Source organism: Tupaia chinensis, unplaced genomic scaffold, assembly GCF_000334495.1.
Source record: "Tupaia chinensis unplaced genomic scaffold, TupChi_1.0 Scaffold144262_1, whole genome shotgun sequence".
NCBI classification, from domain to species: domain Eukaryota; kingdom Metazoa; phylum Chordata; class Mammalia; order Scandentia; family Tupaiidae; genus Tupaia; species Tupaia belangeri.
Window position 1 is genome coordinate 10,898 of NW_006204120.1, and position 8,010 is coordinate 18,907.

Below are 8,010 nucleotides of genomic sequence, written 5' to 3' on the forward strand. Positions count from 1 at the left end.
TCCTGCTGTGAAGTTGCAGATACAGTGTTAGTCACTTTTGTCGCTTTAATTAATTTATTTTTTTTACCATACGTGTACATTCCTTTCATATGACTAGAATTATAGTTCTAGAAATTATTGTTTTGTTTTTGTTGTAATGTGTGAATACTATTTAATATCAGGTTTTAATATTGCTGGATTTGCTACCTTTGGTTACTTGTGCAGTATTAAAAGTAATCCACATTCTTGTTTAATATACCAGATATCTAGCAAAAGCAGCTTTGAATTATAATAACTGTTCGTTTGGCTATGCTCAGTTACCACATTAAAATCTTGTACCGTGTAACAGTAACTTTTTTTTGCTCTTCAGTAATTTACTATGTTCACTTACCAAAATATGAACTTCAAGATGCACTAAAATTTTGTTTAGCAGTGGCTCAAAAAAACATTCTTTTTCAGAAATTACTTTTGTAATATTTTGCAATTAATTGTTCTTCTATCTTTAACAATTGTTTAAGCCTGTGATCTTTCCTCTCCCAACTAAGAATTCTTGAATAAATTTAAGAAATGCCTTGCCTTGGTTTTCATTCTGTAATATCTTATTAACTACTCTGTACTGAACTGAAACAAAGACATGCAAGTGGGCCTATTATAAAAGAAAACACACAAAAAAGGTCTAATTGTTCATATCATTTTTTTTGTGGTTTTTTTTTTTTTTTTTTTTAAGGTTTTTGCCATAGGGCTTGTGTGCTTGCTGGAGAAACAGGGACGGAAAATGAGAAATCAGCTCCTGGGGGTCTGGCCATGCTGCAGTCCTTTCTCCTTCTGGGATTTTAGGCACACATACACACATACCTGGTGTGATTTTCAAGCCGATAGGTCCAGGGCTCAAACCACAGTTGGCCATGTGGGAGTCCAGTATATTAACCACTACACAACCTGCTGACACCCATTCATATCATGGCTTTTGAGACCAAGAGAACTTAGGAATATTTTTAACTGGACACTAGATTCTGCCTACTTTTACGTACTGCTGACATATGTGATTTCAAAGACTGATTGCCCAATCTGTTTCACATGTAATGTAAAGTAGGTTTTTATGGTTTCACAGGGTTGTGAAAATCATCTGGGCTGGTTTGAGCACTCCTGTAGAATCTAGAGAGCTTACTTCTGTCATGACATGTACATAAGATACTTATAAATTAGCTGCTGACTTTTTATTACTAATGGAACGTGACTTTGTCTTAAGTACTTTTTTTTCCTTCTAGATAGATTTATTTTTTTTTATGTGTTTAAAATTTATTTATTGGGGCCAGCAGGTGGTGTAGCAGTTATGTTGCTGGACACTCACGTGGTTAACTGCTGTCCAAGTCTGGGAACCAGTGATTTGAAACTCAACGCACTGCATGCGTGCCCAAGATCCTGGGAGGAGAAGGGATTGCGGCATGGCAATCTTAAAAACCCAGAAATTAGGGAATGGTTATTTAGATTTGCATGAATGTGTCAGAAGACTGGGAAATAATAATAGGAAAATGATGGGAAGGCTTAGATATAAGTGCACCTCAGTTTAAAAAGTGTGCTAAGGTTTCATAGACTAGTTCCAGAAAGGAATAAAATGGCTAAAAAGGAATGAGAAATAGGGCAATGAAGATTTGAACAATTTCACACATAGGGATTTTATGTGATTTGTATCTTAGGAAGTGAGGGACAAGGCTTTTAAGAATTACCTAGCTTTTTAAAAGTAGAAAAGATGGAGAGGTCATGAATCCAAGGATGAATAAACTGTCAGTGCTATTATATGATAAAGGAAAGGGTGAAAATCAGAATTATTCTGTAGCATTATGTTTATAGCAGGTATAATAGAATAATATTGCATTTTTTCCATTGTCTTTTTAAAATTTTTTGGAGAGGTTTTTGCTGTAGGGCGCATGCACTCGGCAGAAAGACAGAGACAGGAAGCAAGAAATCACCTCGTGGGGGATGGCCATCCCGCAATCCCTTTTCCTTCATTCTCCTCTTAGGATCTTGGGCACGCATGCACACACACCTGGCATGAGTTTAAGACACTGGGTCCAGGACTTGAACCATGGTTGACTAAATGGGAGTCCAGTGACATAGCCACTACACCAACGGCTTTTTCCTCCATTGTCTTTAAAATTTTATGATCATCTCATTTTACCTTTGTTTTCTAGGTCACAGGTAATATTGTAGACTAGAATGAGTGTAAAAGAAACATTTTCAAGAGGGGATTGAAGCCCCAACTTTGACTTGATCGCTTCTTTCTGCATCTCCCTCCATTTTAAACAGTTACCTAAATGGATTTCTCTGCTTACGGCACAAAAGTAGAACTGGACTCCTGAGTGGTAAATTCGACCCACTGTGTTTTGGCCTAGTCTTTGTTGTAGGATCTTTATAAAAACAATTATCAACACTTAAAAATAAGATTTCACATTTAAATACATTTTGTATTTCCAGCTTCTTGAAAAATTGAAAGCTCTGGAACTGTGATTGATCTCTTAGATGGGTACAGGTTGTCAGGAACTAAATAGTATTTACCCTTTAGTCCTGGAGTAAGTTCTCCTCTTTACCTTTGGCATAGCTTGCTCCAGTTCTTCTCATTTCTGTTGCCTGCTGGGACCCTGTAGGCATTTAAGGTACAACTTCTGACTTAAAGCCAGTGAAATAATAAATGTGCTTAGAAACTCTGAGCATCATTCAGGCAACTCTATCATTCTCTAGGATTGCTCAAAGCAGGGAGGATCATTGTAGAAATTACAGACTTGGTGAGCTTTTTGTCCCAGAGAAGAAATCAAATATTAAACGCATATTTTCGGTATATGAGAAGAAAGGAGAGCCCATGTTGGTTTACCGTGCACAGATTGTGTCAGATTTGTGTTACATTTTCCTGTAGAATTATTCCCTTGGCATGTTAGAATACCAGAGACATGGTATCTACATTTCAATGAGGCATTTTATATGCAGAGGAGGAATGGGTGATCCTAAGATCCCAAAGATGTGTGTTTAGTAGATTTTTGTGTTCATGGAGGTCGGTACTGTGATGTGTCACAGGCCATTCCATGTACTTTTTTTTAAAGTTTTGAGAGGTTTTTGCTATAGGGCGCGTGCGCTCACCAGACAGACAGAGGGACAGAGAGACAGAAGGCGAGAAATCATCCCCCAGGGGGGATGGTCACATCACAATCCCTTTTCCTCCATACTCCTCTCGGGATCTTGGGCACGCGCACGCACATGCGCCTGGCATGAGTTTTAAGCCACTGGGTCCAGGACATGAACTGCAGTCGACTATGTGGGAGTCCAGCGACATAGCCATTACGCTAACTGCTGGTCCCTCCATGTACATTTTTTAAGACAGTTTGGGATGAAGATTTGTTAGGAATGTGTTAATCAGGAGTGTCAAAGAACATTTCACAGTGACCAGACCGAGGGGTAATATTCAAACAGTAGGAATAAACTGGGGGGGCATATAATGAACTTTTGTATCTGTCTCCCCCTTTTGTCCTTTGAACCATATGAAATTTGACATTTTCCTTCCAAAGTGGGAAGGTTCCATGTTTACATATTGCCCTTTTACAATTATGGCCTCGAATACTTTATGCCAGATTTTTAAAAATGCTTTTCTTGATATAAACTTAGTTTTTCCATGTCACTTACATTAATTCTATGTACCCAGAATTTCTAAATATGTGGAAACGTGCTAAGGGACCCATAGGGTTTAAAACATTGTGGGTGTCTGAAGAGTCACAACAAGGTTGTTTAGGAAAAAAAAAAAAGCTATCAGAACTCAGTATCTGCAGTCAACCTCATACCTATCTCCTTCCTGATTATAAGGGGTAGGAGTGGTTTCAGGCATGTAACCTGTCAGTCTGTCATTAAGTCAGCCTTAGATGGGTTGTGGCAAGGACTGGGAGATCAGTTAAGCTGCCTAAGCTTGTGCAACCCAGTGCACTTTATTGCCTTTGATCCTAAGAAGCCTTGGCTTCCTGATGAAGGGGCCCTTGGTTGAGTGACAGTTTGCAGTTGGTACAGAGCTGGTTAGGTATAGTCAGTATGTTGAACAACAATTACATCCAATAAGGCTTCAAAGACCACTAATGACTAAGTGCTCTGATAAGGTAGGGGGTAAACACTTGGTCTGCTTAAGGACAGAGAGGTGGGAGGTGAGAAGCCTGCAAGATTCATGTCAGAGTCCTAAGGTGGCGCAAAGAGAGGAAGTCGGCCAATTCCAGTGCCCTGTTATTAGTGGGAATATATATAAATGAAAAAAAGTCACCGTACTTATTAAATCCAGCATTAGTCCATGTCTTTATGGAGGTTATTGTTTAGTGAGGGAGAAAAATAATGAAATGAGCACTTACTTAGCTACTGTTGTCTAAGGGTAGTGAGAGCCAGAACAGAAGAACCTAGTCAGGGATTTTTAAAAGACCTGAGGCTTCAGCTAGGTTTGAACTCAGGAGTCAACCAGACAAAGGAGTTTGGGAGTGTTGGAAAAAAGTTCTTCTGTAGAACAAAAGGCATGCATAAACTCCTTGACAAGAAAAAGTGCCTGACCATGAAGGACTAAAGATGGTATGGCTAGAGCATAAGATGATGTCACGTATCTTAAGCTTAGACATCATACACAGTTTTCACTCAGAAGCTGCAAGAAGTATTGATAATTTGTTCGGCTAGTAGCTAGATGTGGCAGATGATAGTCTTGCATGACCCTGTGTTTTTCAGACATTGCCTAGGTATTGCATTGACTTCTTGATAGCATTTTACCCAGGACAGTGATAAACTAAACCATCCCTCTATATCCATGTTTGTTTAATGTGGCAAAGGAGCTGAAATGTACCAGTTTTTCCTAGAAGACTGAAAGGCTGTTTGGCCTGAAGAAATATGTAGGGGTGACCTCAAAACTGTCTTTTAGTAGGAGCAGGTTGAAATTTGTGTGACCAGCGGTTAGAATTAGTAGCAGATTTTAGGTTGTGCTCTAGAAATTGGAATTGCGTAAAAATGGTCCAGACCCTGCCTAATGAAAAGTGTACTTGTCCTTGGAGAGGTTTCTGCTGTCTGATCCGATCCCCTCCTGCAAGTTTTGATAAGACATCCAAACTGTTCATAACTTGGGATTAGGTGACCTTTATGTTCAGCACGTCTTTCCCATACATTATTTTTTCCCCCACAGTAGTTGAGTAAAGTTATTCTTAAAAGTTATTAAGAATATGGGCTCTGGGTTCAAAAGAACTTGATTTAAAATAGCAGAGCAAAGGCCTGGGATGAGTGTCTCCTCCAGAGGGGATTTTCATTTGCTTCTGACAGTTGCCTGGAGGCACAGCTAGCCAGGGAGTGCCTTCATTTACATTAAAGCCCCAGGTTTTCTGGAGCAGGAGTCTTGACATCAGCTCCACGTCCAGGCTGGCTTCGTTGTATGAAAGGTGTAGCCCTCTTGGGTTTAGCTTTACTGGGTGGGAGTAAGGTATAAGAACGTATAGTGGCAAGGGTCCCTTTCACCATATTAGAATCACCAAATGCCTCCTGATAGAGACAACCACAATTAGCAATTTCTGCTACACTGACATTGTGCCGTATAGGATATTTCAAAACTTGGATCGACTATTGTAACTCATAGTTGGATATAAATTTAGAAGTGTCAAAAACCAGGAGATTGACCATAGTCATTTAGTCAGATTAGTGATACACTTCTAGGGAGGAAGATATACTACGGGAGGTTTCTGTGATGCTGACAATATTCTAACCTCTTGACTTGGATTGTCTGAATATGCATTTTATATACGTGTGCATGTGCATACACACACACACAAAATGTTTAAAAAACTATGGCAAAACTGATCTTAAAAATGGTCAGAACAGGTGGATTACCTACAGAACAAAATTGATTCACAGTAGAGACTCAAAGATTCTAATGGAAGCCAAAAGAGCATAGATGTCTTCAAAGTGCTGGTTTTTAAAAAGTCACAGCAGGTGGTATAGTGGTTAAGGCAGTGGACTCACATGACCAATTGTGGTTCCAGTTCTGGACTTGGTGGCTTGAAAATCATTGCGTGTGTGTGTGCATGCCCAAAATCCCAAGAAGAGAATGAAGGAGAAGGAATTGTGACCTGGCCATCCCTCCTGGGGGATGATTTCTCAGTTTTTCTCTCTGTCTCTCTTCTCCAGTACATGTGCCGTATGGCAAAAACCTAAAATATACACTGAATGAATGAGGTGTGCTGAAAAATACTGAAGCATCTACTACATTTGTAAGAAGGAAATCAAGGTCATAATTAATAGGGAAGAAGCAGGGTTTAAAGTAATTAAAATAGAAAATGAAACAAAGACTAGATGGCATAGAAGTAGCAAGAGTAATGGCAGATACCAGAAGCTATTGGGTCATTGAAAAAGTCATGATGGGCCGGCAGAAGGTATGGTGGTTAAAGGTGCTGGTTTCCCACATGGGCAACTACTGTTCGAGTCCTGGACCTGGTGGCTTGCTTTATCACTTTCTCTCTCTCTCGTCAAATTAAAATGAAAAAAATGTATAAAGTTAAATAAAATAATTCTAAAAAAAGTTTAAAAAAAGAAGTCATGACATATTTTTCTATTTTTTTAATGTAAAAATGTGTCATGACTTTCCCAACAACCCAATACCTGTGCTTAGGGTTGGGAGAGCAGGTGAAAATGATTAACGAAGGATGTATGGTAAACAAGTGAAATAGGTTATGGAATGGTGTACCACAAGAGTAAAAATAACATCGACAATTCAATGCATACTTGCAAAAACAAAACTAATCAAACAAAAATCTAGATCTATTTCAGAATGTATTCAACATAATGTCTGATGTTAAGAATGTGAATAAGTCTATGTTATTACACACTGCTTGTATGCTTTGAAAAACCATTCTATACCCTTACATTCAACACTTGAATGTAAGCCATAAATCACAAAAAAAAGAACAACCACTTAAGTGCAATACATGATCAAGTAAAAATTCCTGTTTACTATTACGATTTATGGCAAGCACTTTTTTTTTTGGTAGAGATTTTTCACTGTAGGGCGCGTGCGGTCGCCAGACAGAGAGAGACATAGAGACAGAAAGCGAGAAATCACCCCCCAGGGAGGATGGTCATGCCGCGGAGTCCAGCGACATAGCCATTACGCTAACTGCTGGTTCCTAAGCACTTCATATCTTGAATTCAGGAACAACCCTGTTATTAATCTTGTTTTTTATGTGAGAAACCAGGCTCAAAAAGTTCATTTCTTACCCAATGGGCAAGTGGTAATTAATGCCCAGATCTGTCCTTTATACTTTATCACATGTTTACAAACAGAAATATTAAAAGATGACACCAGTAATAACACAGGCACTAACTGTTTAAATGTGTATTTCCTTCCATCTTTATTTCCTTAGATTTACATTTCCATGCAATTGCGATTTCCCTTCCCTTATCTCATAAGTATTTGTCAAGAACATTTTTACAAACCCCACGCTGATCTTTGAGATTTTCAAGCTTGGTATTTAATGAATCTTGACATTCTATTGCCTGGAAATATTTTGGTCAGAACTTTTTTCTGACTGTCATATAGTTGTATTTAGCATTCCTTTATGGTGTTGATTGGAGCTTCAAGTTGATACAACCAACAATCTTTATGATGTAATTTATTTACATTATCTATCTATATCTATCTATCTATCTATCTATCTATCTATCTATCTATCTATCTATCTATCATCTATCTATATAGAGAGAGGTTTTATCTATCTATCTATCTATCTATCTATCTATCTATCTATCTATCTATCTATCTATCTATCTATCTATCTATCTATCTATCTATAGAGAGAGAGAGGTTTTTACCTAGGGCTAGTACTCCTGCTGGAGAGACAAAGACAGTGAGAGGGAAAGTGAGAAATCGCCCCCTCCTCATAGGGGATGGCCATACTGCAATCCCTTCTCTATCCTCCTTCTGGGATCTTGGGTATGCATGCACCCTGGTGTGAGCTTCAGGGCCCCAGGGCGAGACCCAAACTG